The sequence below is a fragment of the Myxocyprinus asiaticus genome, chromosome 15, assembly GCF_019703515.2.
Source record: "Myxocyprinus asiaticus isolate MX2 ecotype Aquarium Trade chromosome 15, UBuf_Myxa_2, whole genome shotgun sequence".
In the NCBI taxonomy this organism is placed as follows: Eukaryota; Metazoa; Chordata; class Actinopteri; order Cypriniformes; family Catostomidae; genus Myxocyprinus; species Myxocyprinus asiaticus.
In genome coordinates, this window is record NC_059358.1 from 18221334 (window position 1) to 18234908 (window position 13575).

At 37.4% G+C, this 13575-nt stretch overlaps 1 pseudogene; it reads right to left on the reverse strand.

Annotated features, from left to right (window-relative positions):
- LOC127453310 (kelch-like protein 32) overlaps positions 1–10442 on the reverse strand; it is a 31362-nt pseudogene extending 20920 nt beyond the window's left edge.
- Positions 10443–13575: the final 3133 nt, after the last annotated feature.

The following is a 13575-nucleotide window of genomic DNA, read 5'->3' on the forward strand; positions in this document are numbered from 1 at the left end:
ACTGCGAAAAGCCCTTTCAGGTGCGGCCGTGGTGTTCAGGTGTTGAATTGCGCTTGAGGCGTTCTCCACATCCATAACAGTTGGCACCAGATCTACAGCTGCCATTCAGATTTTTTACGTGTGATTTGATGGGGGTCACAAGACTCGCCCTAGCCAATAATGTTGATAGATAAAAATAAAATCAGGACAGGGAAGTAGCGAACACAGACAGTGGGAAAATAGCGCAGTAAAAGCACAGTTACAGCACTTAAAATGTACTCAAGTAAAAGTATACCATTTTTAAACTACTTAAAACAATACAATTCCCTAGGAAAAAATACTTACAGTAACATGAGTATTTGTAATTCGTTACTTTACACCCCTGCTCTCTTATAAGTGTTTCTCAGATTAAGCAATGAGTTGTTTAAATGCTTTGTCAGGAAAGATGTTCAACTTGGAAATATGTCTTGAGATTCTCGCCTTCGGTTCCAGTCTATTGTGTACCGTCTCACAGTCTGAGCCGCTTCACCACCGAGTTCAGCCGAATACCACTGCTATCTGTGAATACTGCTACTCTACATACAACTGAATAAAAAACAATGTGGTATTTTGCTGTTATTATGAACGTAGAGTCTGGACTAGTAGGAAACAGTGCAAGTGTAACACCATGTGAACTGTCTATGGCTGTGTCTCGTTTGGAAGGCTGCATGCTAGGTAGGACTCATCCTTTGAAGGCTGCAGTATACCGAGTGTCCTCCTTTAAACAAGCCTTGTTTAAACGAGACGGCCTTCATAGGACAAACGGAAACTGAACGTAACATGGTTGCTATGACAGCACGCCACTCTTTAACAAGCGGGAGCGCTTTGAGTGAGAAGAGAACAAAGTCCCTCTGGAAGGGAATGTATGAGGTACATTTTAGGAGAGTTCTAATGATGTAAAGAGAAAAGAAAATAGATTTTACAGTTGTACTTTTAATCTAATACTTTATTTTAATTATATATTAATATAATTATACATATTATATACTCTGCACCCATCTACTGAGGTACTTCAACTTGGGAATTAACATTCCTTGTGTTTGAACATCATATTTACAGGCAAATTGGCATATTTTCTTTTAAACATTTCCATTGAAGCAAAGAATTGTGGGTTGTGAGTGCCCACGAAGGATACATCTTATGCATCCTCCGAATTCCCATGAAAGAAGGTCGCATTCGAAGGCTGACAAATGCGACCTCCGGAGGACGCATCCTTCCAAACGAGACACAGCCTTTTAAAGCATTTCCCCCCCTCATTTTAATTTTGACTTAACATTTGAGAATATGGACCGACTAAAACTTTTTATTTATTTATTTTATGCACATTAGTTGAAAATGAAATGCTCTTTTTTTAACAGACAGGATAGGAATGTTCTATGCAATAATATAATGATGCAGAATGGTTTATGTATTTATTGTGCCCTCTTGTGGACCAAGGAAACAACATCAATTTAAAAATCAGCTGACTTTAAAATCCGAATATTAGTTCATATATATTCATATTGATATATTTATTTCATTTAAAAAAGTACAATACATTTTCTTGGTTCAGTCAGTACTGTTTATTTTTGTAATAAAGTTCAGCACTATTTTACTTTGAGTGTTATTTTTTCATTCAGTATCAATTTTAAAAACTATCAGTTGATTAATCGGTTTTCGGCAGGTACTGCCAATCTTAGTTATCGGTATCAGTAAAATCCACTATCGGTCGACCTCTAATTCTGGTCCCTATGGCTTAGGTCTCACTTTCAATGAAGATCTATGAGATTTTCTCACCATTGTATTGTACGCCAGGCAAAAATTTTACATCTGATCACAAGTAATAGCACACATCTCATCAACAATTCATCGCACGATTTGAGGAAATACTATACATGTCGATAGCACAATTGTGACATAAAAAGTAACAACAAAAATATATACAGTATGAGCAAAAGTGTAATAATTACTAACCTAAATCCCAACTTCTTAGTCCAAGCAATGCTCACACAGTATTTTCATATTCATTCTCACATAAAATTAATGAGTCATTTGGAATTCAACATATAGACACACACACGCACGTACACATGCCTGTATGTTTACATCTACTCGTTTTGCCATAATGGAAATCAGGAATCATTCAAACCTTGCAGGCAAACACAGAGGGTAGCTGTCAAACAGAGCCAGCAGCTTGCTTTGATCTGTTTACATATAGAGACTATATTGACGGAAGCTTAGGATAAGTCCATGTTTTACATAAGCTACAACTAGCCTTAGCCAGCCATTTGATAACAGAGGGAGGAGGCGTCCTCAACAGAAATAAAACAGAGGGATAAAATCTTATCATTCCAGCCCACCACAGGTTAGGAGCTTCCCAGGAGACAGAAATAAATATACGTGCCCCATTTTCATTCTCTTCTTTGGACTGTGCACATAATCTTTTCCTCTGTTGCAGGGCTAGATATATTTCTTCTTTGTAATCTTCTGGACAAACCAAATCTTACTGATATGGTTTCCAGGCCATTGCTGACTTTTCATTTCCCGTCTGCTGCTCTCCTGTCTCCTGTGTGAACTGTACATATTCGGTAATAGTGCACACAAAAATGAAAATTCTCTCATCAGTTATTCACCCCCATGTTTTTCCAAACCTGCAAACATTTCTTACGTTTGTGGAGCACAAATGGAGAATGCTTACTAGGGGTGTGATGAGATCTCGTGCCATGAGATCTCGCGATATTAAAACGTGACGATATTTCTCGTTGAGGTGAAAAGCTGTCTCACGATATCAGCATGACAGAGTGTGAGGGTGAAATTAGCATAGTAGATGCCCACGCTACTTTTAAATAGTTTGTGTGGCAGCATTTTAGGTACCCGGTGGAAACAATAAACAGCGATATAATGATAACAGAATTTTCTTTTTTGGAGGAACTATTCCTTTAACAAACCCATGGAGAAGTCAAGTATACCAGCCTACTAGGTAAAGAGAACCTAGTGGCATTAGAAAAGCACATAGAAAAGCTAAACCTCCACACTGTAAAGTCTTACCCGGAAGTAATCACTGCAGGCTGCCAAGACCGCCTTATGAGCATGAAACTTCTGTTCCCCGGCGACCAGGGTGACATCGCAGAGCAGTCCATCTTTGCGCTGCTGATTAAGGGCAGAGAGGACAGAGTCCTGGTGGGATTTGGATTGACACAGCCTCTGTCCTGTCAGCATGTCCTGAGAGCTGAGACACAAGAACAACACAGAGGGACAAGCTTATGCTTGGACATTGTGATCATCTCATCATGGAAGTCTGTGCCCAGAAAGAATGGACTGTACATGTGTGTATGTGTTTGTCTGCCTGTTGTCCATTAGGTCTATCAATACATCTATTCAGTAAGTGAGCTGTCATTAATTCTCTGCTTCCATGGCCCTTAAAAACTTTATCAGAACAATGCTTTCAGGTGAATCTCAAGAAAACATGTCCAGATTACATTTCACCCAGAAAACATTTATTATTATTATTATTATTATTATTATTATTGTGCATAAAGAATATGAACCCATTTTCAGACCATTAGGGATTTTTTGCATTATATTCATCACAATTATAGTAGGGCTGTTGATTTAATGCATTAACTTAGTGCAATTAACTATAAACAAATAACACATTAAAAAATATACACAATTACTCATGCCCTCTGACCCCTATATAAATACTGAGATCAAAGTATGTATTTTCCTACCATCGGAACATTTTAAGCTTGAAGTACATATAACTTTGTATTTTAATGAGCCGCATCAGCAAGGGGCAGTCAGGGTGCCTCAACTAATCTCACAAGCAGCGAGAACAGGACAGATCAACAAACTCAATTGCAAAAAAAATTCTTGGATTTTGAAATTATTTTCATGACTATTAAGCAGATTTCTCCTTAATTTCCAAATTCTCATTACTGTAATGCACAAAATGTCATTCTCATTACTGTAATGCAAATAAGAACCTTGGTGTAGTACTTACACATTAAGGTAGTATTTGTTGTCTGTCTTTAATTTTTGCTGATTTAAATAAACAAATCATTGTATTACAGTAATTTCTACTGTAATACAATGAAAAAGTACTTTGTTATGGTAATGAGAATCTAATAAGAATCACCTTTGAGAATAATGACAATTAAAAAAGGAGTAAAAAGTTCAGACAAATTACAGTAATAAGACTTTGGGTGCAAATGTGTTTAATTTAGGGCTGTCAATGGATAAAAAGTTTTAATCACATTAAATACATGACATAGTGATTTAATTAATTGAATTAGTGGCAGTTAATTGCATATAGCCTACTGTCTACGGCAATCTATTTTGCAATTGAGTTTGTCGATCTGTCCTGTTCTCGCTGCTTGTGAGATTAGCTGAGGCGCCCTGACTGCCCCTTGCTGATACGGCTCATTAAAACACAAAGTTATATGTATTTCAAGCTTAAAATTTTCCGATGGTAGGAAAATACATACTTTGATCTCAGTATTTATATAGGGGTCAGAGGGCATGAGTAATTGTGTATATTTTTTTAATGCATTATTTGTTTATAATTAATTGCACTAAGTTAACGCGTTAAATCAACAGCCCTATTTTAATTGTGATGAATATAATGCAAAAAATCCCTAATGGTCTGAAAATGGGTTCATATACTTTATGCACAATATTATAATAATAATAATAAATGTTTTCTGGGTAAAATGTAATCTGGACATGTTTTCTTGAGATTCACCTGAAAGCATTGTTCTGATAAAGCTGTTTAAGGGCCATGGAAGCAGAGAATTAATGACAGCTCACTTACTGAATAGATATTCTTAAAATAGGCTGCATTCTATTTGAGGAAAGTATCATTTATTATTTCTTTCTTTTGATTTGGGGGTGAAATACTGAATGACCCAAACATTACAGGTTTCATGAGATTTACCCTTTCAGATTTAGCATTAATTATCCCTGTCTGTAGTTAAACACACAAATTGTAGCAGCAGAGCCTCTTGGGAGAGTGAGCAGAGCAAAGTCACTTTGACTAACACTGACCATGTCACATCTCCTCCAATCAAAACTCACCGAAAAGCTGAGGACATGGTCACCTCTCAAAGTAGACTGAGGTGTGCAGACTCTACCTGGGAGCAGACTTAGAGGGCATGCTCCCGGAAGAGAGAGGAGGAGGTAGGGATGCTTCCTACTGTAACTACAAAACACCAGAGCGGTCCGACTGAGCCTGTGCAGCACTCTACAGTGAGAGAACAGGAAAAACAAAGAGTGAGAGTGAATACGGACACAGACTGCAAATCTGTGTAGCCTCTGACAGCCTGCATATCTTAATATCTCCATGAAGCCACTGAGATGAGTAGCTTCTAAAGAGCAAAATGATTCACCTGCTCAGAACAGAGAGAAAAAAATACTTCGAGGATCCTGCATATCCTATAGGAAACTTCTATCCTACATACTGTAAGCTTTCTAGTCTAACTGTCAAGACCAAAAAATGTTTCTTAACAATTACGCACATTTCTTCCCCCAGTTCTTATTACTGTATAATTAGTAATATGTAGGGCCGTCGATTTAACATGATAATTAAGTGCAATTTATTAGGCTATATGAAAAATAAAGTGTTAAAAAAATAACGCAAATAATCATGCCTCCTGAAGCGTACGTAAATTCCATAATAAAAGTACGAAATTTCCTATACAAGCAATTCAAGCTTGAAGTTTGCCTCAACAAACCTCACAAGCAGCACAGCCACAGAATGAGAACCGCTCACTTAGAAGGAAGCACAACAGAATGCATGAATCTTGAGATGCGATTTTCAAAGTTTCCACTACTTTTAACTTGACACAGCATCCTAAAAATGTGGCATATATGACACTGAATAATGAGACACTCCAAACATATCCGTCTGAGGTACGCACATGTGCACAGATTGGCAATTAAAAATAGAGCAGACGGAAAGCAAGAACGCGTATTGTGAGAAATGCACACATTGACGTTACATTCAAACGAGCAGACAGAGAAGTACGTCTGAAGTTTGGAGCAGAAGAAATAGAAATAAACCTTGTGTAAATTATCAGCTTTACACTAAGCTAAAATGCTATTTCTTGCCATGTTACATGTTACCAGGCACAATCATATTTTTTTATCAAGAAAATTCACATTGGATCATAATTTCTTTTTTTCTAGTAAGACCTTTGATATTAGGGCAAAAATTTTATTCTTGATATTAATTTTTGTATTGCTTTCCTGTAAAAATATCTAAAAATCCTTAAAACAAGGTCAATTTGATTGATCTTGTTTTAGAAACAACACTGCATAAGATATTTAGGTTTTTCAGAGAATGTGTATTTTGTCTTACTGTACTGGCAGAGTTTTTATAGTCAAAACAAGTGAAAAAAATCTACCAGTGCTGAAGAAGTAATCCAAAGTATTTAGAATGTTACTGACCTTGAGTAATCTAATGGAATACGTTCCAAATTACATTTTACAGCGTGTATTCTGTAATCTGTAGTAGAATACATTTCAAAAGTAATCCTCACAAACCTGTCTGTATAATATATATATATATATATATCCGTGTGGAGGCCAGATTTAGGTCATTAATTGAAAATAGATAAGAGATTTAAAGCAGGGTTCCACCACCCCGACAACTCGGGAGTAATTCGCCGCAGAGGCCCACCACGCAGAGCGAGGGGCCCAACATCCCAACCAGAGACAGGCCATAGCCCACCGCTTATGCGACCACAGCTGGAACACACTGGCTTTTTAAATGATATGAGAATATATATATATATATATATATATATATATATACAGTGGGGGAAATAAGTATTGAATGCGTCAACATTTTTTTCAGTAAATATCTTTTTCATGAGACTATTCACATGAAATTTTCACCAGACATCAGTATTAACTCACGAAATGCACAAATGTAAAGAATTCACAACATTAAAGTCCATAAATAAAGTTATGTGTATGTATCCATAAAGTGGAATTACACAAGAAATAAGTATTGAAGACGCTAAGAAAAAGCAGTTCTCCAAGGCAAGGTAAGACAAGGAACCAGCTGAAATCCATAAGTAGTTAGAAAGTAATTATACCTCCTTCTGTGCAAATTAATATCAGCTGGGTTAGTAAATTGATGGTCTATAAAAAGGCTTTTCGTTACCAAGGTGTCACACAAGAAACATCTCATGATGGGTAAAAGCAAAGAGCTCTCCCAAGACCTTCGCAATCTTATTGTTGCGAAACATATTGATGGAATTGGATACAGACGTATTTCAAAACTTCTGAATCTTCCAGTAAGCACCATTGGGGCCATTAACCGCAAGTGGAAGCAACACCACTCCGTCATCAACCGGCCACGCACAGGAGCTCCTCGCAAGATTTCTGACCAGGGAGTCAGAAGAGTAGCCCAAGAGCCAAGGACCACTCGGAAATAGCTCCAGAAACACTTGGAGGCAGCAGGTACCATTGTCACAGAGAAAACAATAGGCAATGCAAGACTACATTACTCCATTACTAAAGAAAAGGCATGTCGAAGCTCGTTTGAAGTTTGCTACAACTCATTTGGACAAGCCTATGAAATACTGGAAGAGTGTAGTCTGGTCAGACGAGAGCAAAATTGAAGTCATACTACACACCATGTTTGGAGAAGAAATGGCACTGCACATCACCCTAAAAACACTATACCAACAGTGAAGTTTGGAGGTGGAAGCATCATGGTGTGGGGCTGTTTTTCATCGCATGGTACTGGCAGACTTCATATAATTGAAGGAACGATGAATGGAGCCCTTTACTGGGAGATTCTTGAGAAGAATCTGTTGCCATCCACCAGGATGATGAAGATGAGATGTGGGTGGACCTTCCAGCAGGACAACAATCCAAAGCATACAGCAAAGGAAACTCTCAATTGGTTTTAGAGAAAAAAACTCAAGGTGTTAGAATGGCCCAGTCAATCACCTGATTTGAATCCAATTAAACATTTGTGGAAAGAGCTAAAGATCAAGGTTCACAAGAGGGCCCCCCAGAATCTTCAAGATTTAAAGACAATATGTTTAGAAGAATGGCCCAAAATCACACCTGAATACTGTGGCCAATTAATTTCTTCATACAGGAAGCGTCTTGAAGCTGTCATTACAAACAAGGGCTTCTCCACCAAGTATTAAATAAATTTCAGTTAGCGTGTTCAATACTTTTTTTCCTGTGTCATTCCTCTTTATGGATACATACACATAACTTTATTTATGGACTTTAATGTTGTGAATTCTTTACATTTGTGGATTTCGTGAGTTAATACTAATGTCTGGTGAAAATTTTATGTGAATAGCCTCATTAAAAATATATTTACTGAACAAAATGTTGACGCGTTCAATACTTATTTCCCCCACTGTATATTGAAATCATAAGCCACTTTTTGTATTGTCTAATCAATGCTTTATTCATCTAGCACACTGGCTTTTTAAATGATAAGAGAATAAATAAATAAATTATATATATATATATATATATATATATATATATATATAAAAGCCACTTTTTGTATTGTCTAATCAATGCTTTATTCATCTGCTACAATAAAACTTATTTCAAACTAAATTTCAATACATATTATACACAGTATTTATTATAGGCCCTACGTATTATATTTAGAAATATTTTAATTATTAAGTATTATATGAATGATCTTTATTTGGGGACTTTTCTCAGCAAATAATGATGTATGTGTTTAATTGCGATTAATTTGATCTGCATGTCATGTAGTTAATTGGATTACATTTTTTAATTGATTGATAACTCTAGTAATAAGTAATATACAGTATATTCAAGTCAAAGTCAAATATTTATAATTTAAATTGTAAAGTATGTATTTGTTGTACTGACTTAATTAATGATGATTTTACTAATAATTATAATTTTAAAAAACCACCATGTCCAGATAAGAAGAATTTCATTACTCTATTACACCAGTGCTGACAATCACCATTAGGAATAATAAAACTGTTAATAAATATAAGAGTGCTTAATTGTCATATAATGTCACAAAGTAAAAAAATGTAATGCTTCTAAAATAGTCTTGCAATTAAAAATTCTCTAATCATTCTCACCCTCATGCCATCCCAGACTTGTATGACTTTCTTCTGCTGAACAAAAGCAAAGATTTTTAGAAGAATATTTCAGCTCATCACAATGCAAGTTAATGGGTAGCAAAATGTTTAACCTTAAAAAAGCATATAAAGGCAGCATGAAAGTAATCCATAAGACTCCAGTAAGAATCTCTAAATCTATTTCTTCAGAAGGTGAGAAACAGAACAATATTTAAGTCCCTTTTTACTATCAATCTCCACTTTCACATTCTTCTTTTGTTTTTGGCAATTTGCATTCTTTGTGCATATTGCCACCTACTGGGCAGGGAGGAGAATTTATAGAAAAAAAAAAGACTTAAATATTGATCTGTTTCTCTCTCACACCTATAACTTTTATGCTATCTTTGTGTGCATTTTAGAGCTTAAAACTTTTGGTACCCATTCATTTGCATTGTGAGGATCTACAGCGATGAAATATTCTTCTAAAAATCTTTGCTTGTGTTCAGCAGAAGAAAATAAGTCACACATCTGGGATGGCATGAGGGTGAGTAAATGATGACAGAATTTTCATTTTTGGGTGAACTATCCCTTTAATTCTTTTGTTGCAAAATATAATCCCTTATTCTTCCTTTTGATTTGGAGGTGAAATGTGACCCAGACATGCTTCCATCAAACCATGGGTGACTGAATGTCACAATTAAGCTTGTACAACCAATGTACACTGCCTTTGCTTAATCAAATTGTATGTTACATTAGGCTACACTAAGAATTTAAGGTATAATAAAAAAAAAAATTATGTAGCTTTTAGGCGATTGCCATATTGCCCCTTGTTATTTAGGTTGTTAATCTCTTTCTCTGTGTTCTAAACTGCACACGCACAAAGCTCATATACATAAGACAAGCTGTCACTAAATACAGATGTAAATATTTTATTGAGTGATTGGCCTTGGCCCGCGGGCATCACTGGGCCGAGTCCCTCCACAACCACTTTTAAACCTCAGCTGTCAAAGATCTCCTAGCAACAGGGCAGAACCAAGAACTTTTGGACAACGATAAATCTAATCCTCCATAAAGACCCGCCCAGCTCCAGCCTCATGACATTCAGCTGTTGCAAATGTATCCCTTCTGCATCCAGCTGTTTAAAATGTTTGTGTATGCGACACATACTCTAAATATCCAGTAAAACAAACACAGTGTATATTACCTTTGCGTCCAGTCTCCTCCTCTCTCGGTCGTTCTGATTTCATCCGACGTCGGGTCATTTATCAACTTTGACTGATCCACGGAGCATATCAGCAACAATCCTTGGAGAAACGGTTGTCCAGAGGCTAGCGTAACTCGTAATGACTATGCCCGATGTATCCGAGCTATTGTAAGACGCTAGATTCTTATTCAATCCCCGCCTCTTGTGGTCACATGCGCTGCATCATGTGTGTATCTATGGGGCGCCAAATATGAAGCGCAAAGGAGGTTTACACACTATTTAGTTGTTCAGATGACATTTTCTTGTTACATTAAAGTGAGGCAAGTGTAAATAACATTATTTTGTATCATGTATGTGTTTGTTTTATTGACATTTCTAAATTAATATGTTACATTTCATATTTACCCAAGTGGAAAATCCAGCTTAAGCTGGTAGCTGTTTTTTGGAACATGGTAACTGGTTTCTAGCTGGTCCAAGCTGGGAGACCAGCTTGTCATACCAGCTCAAGGTGGTCAAGCTGGTTTTTGGAACATGGAAGCAGGTCGACCAGCTAAGGACCAGCTTGGACCAGCTCATGACCAGCTAAAGACCAGACTGAACCAGCTACCATGTTCCAAAACACAACTACCAGCTAAAGCTGGATTTTCCAGCAGGGTATTGTAACATTTACACAAACAGTAAACATAGATAATTATAATTAAAGGTGCAGTCAGTAATTTTTGACCAGTTCAATACTACCTACAACACTATACTACAATACTACAATACTACTACTTTCACTCGTGGATTACAGTAATAAGTAACATGTAACATATAATTTTTATTGTAACATTTAAACAAACATTAAACATAGATTTTTATAATTAAAGGTGCAGTCAGTAATTTTTTCCTCTTTAAAAAGTTGTACTCCTTAAGAAATGAATAGTAATTTTGAAATATATGTATAAAATCATGACCACTCACATGAGATGAAGACTCCAGTCATAACAGTAACCTTATAAAAGCCGTCTAAATCTACATTGAGAGCTGGTCTCCTCATGGGGGCTGCCATGTTGAGACTGCATGACCAGCCGAATACTACTCGCTTAATTTCAGCAACCACCCTGTTTTGGGGCACTTTCACTCATGGATTAAAATAATCATGCTAACTGTGTATAGTGAATTTCTAATGGCATCAGTAACTGAAAACTTTTGCTTTTGAATGATGCTGAATCCACACCTCTAGGTTTCAGTGTAAATCCAAGAGGACATGCATAAAAAATTAGTGAGTGCACCTTTAACAAACATGAAAGAGTGAAGAGTAAGGGGCATGTTTTACACACTGCACCCCATGTGTTTGGAATGCATCAAGTGGTCAAGCAGTGTTGACAGTATAAGAGCCCCTCCTGGACAATTATTTGCTTGACCACTTGATGCTTATTAAGGGGCCATTCAGACCATTCTGTACACCAAGGCACCGTGGGGCCCTTGGGCTCACCGTTACTAGCAGGCCCCCCTGACAGTCGTCCAATGGGGGATGTGGGTAGTGGGGGTTGGTTTGGGGGGTGGCGGACTGTTATTCTATGAACATGTGCTACATGGACAGCTTTAGCTGTTGCATACCATCTCCACTCTCCAGTGTTTTCACTGGCATTAGTACATATTCTTAGTGGATAATGTGATGATTAGTGAATTAACTGTGTAAAAATTGTCACAAAAAAAAAGCATGTGGCTCCATAGTGCTTATACTTCAGTGCGATAACCGTTTTTTAAAAGTGCCTTAGTCGTCAAAGTTTAACGAGTGGTTGCATAACGTGAGGCTACTTTAAGTAAACTACTTAAAGTAATTATGACAGAAAACAACAGTAAAAGTTGAGCCTGAGCTAATTTTTACTCCAACTAACACTTAAAATGGTTGTTGTTCTCTGTCTTTAAACTCATATTTATCTTGCTTCTTATGGAGATCAGAACCAATAAACAGTCCAGCGGCGATTAGAATCATCATGGCGACGCACAGTGGTTAGTCAGACAAAAACTGTGGATATCAGCATGTCCCGCTGAACATGTTTAGATGAATAGGGTGACGGACACAGCAAATGGGACCCCTCGGAGTTGGGAGCCCCTGGGCTTCAGCCTATGTAAGCCCATGCATTAAAGTGCCTCTGCTTGTGGTAAAAAACAACAATGACAACAACAAAAAGCTAGCTTGATACAGCACAATGAACAGAACAGAATGCAGGTGTTTCGAGACGCGTTTTGAAAGTTTAAGGGGCCATTCACACCAAACTTATTTTGTGTACATCTAAGCTGTTTTTTAATAGTTTTCCATGTAAACATGTCAAGTTAAAAAGAACTTAAATTGCTAAAAAATAGGTGTCTCGAGACACCTGCACACTGTTCTATTAGTTGCGCTGCGTCCATATTTGTATTTGTTTCTCAGAAAAAAAATTGTGGACCTCCACAAGTCTGGCTCATCCTTGGAAGCAATTTACAAACACCTGAAGGTACCACGTTCATCTGTACAAACAATAGTACGCAAGTATAAACACCATGGGACCACGAAGGCATCATACCGCTCTGGAAGGAGACACATTCTGTTTCCTAGAGATGAACTTAGTTTGGTGAGAAAAGTGCAAATCAATCCCAGAACAACAGCAAAGGACCTTATGAAGATGCTGGAGGAAACAGGTAGACAACTATTTATATATCCACAGTAAAACAAGTCCTATATCGACATAACCTGAAAGGCTGCTCAGCAAGGAAGAAGCCAGTGCCCTAAAACCGAAGAAATGTCCTCTGGTCTAATGAAACAAAAATTGAACTGTTTGGCCATAATGACCATCGTTATGTTTGGAGGAAAAAGGGTGAGGCTTGCAAGCTGAAGAACACCATCCCAACCATGAAGCATGGGGGAGGCAGCATCATGTTGTGGACTGGTGCACTTCACAAAATAGATGGCATCATGAGGAAGGAAATTATGTGGAACTTCAAGCAACATCTCAAGACATGAGCCAGGAAGTTAAAGCTCGGTCGCAAATGGGTCTTCCAAATGGACAATGACCCCAAGCACACCTCCAAAGCTGTGGCAAAATGGCTTAATTACAACAAAGTCAAGGTATTGGAGTGGCCATCACAAAGCCCTGACCTCAATCCGATAGAAAATTTGTGGGCAGAACTGAAAAAGTGTGTGCGAGCAAGGAGGCCTACAAACCTGGCTCATTTACACCAGTTCTGTCTGGAGGAATGGGCCAAAATTCCAGCAACTTATTGTGAGAAGCTTGTGGAAGACTACCCAAAAAGTCTGACCCA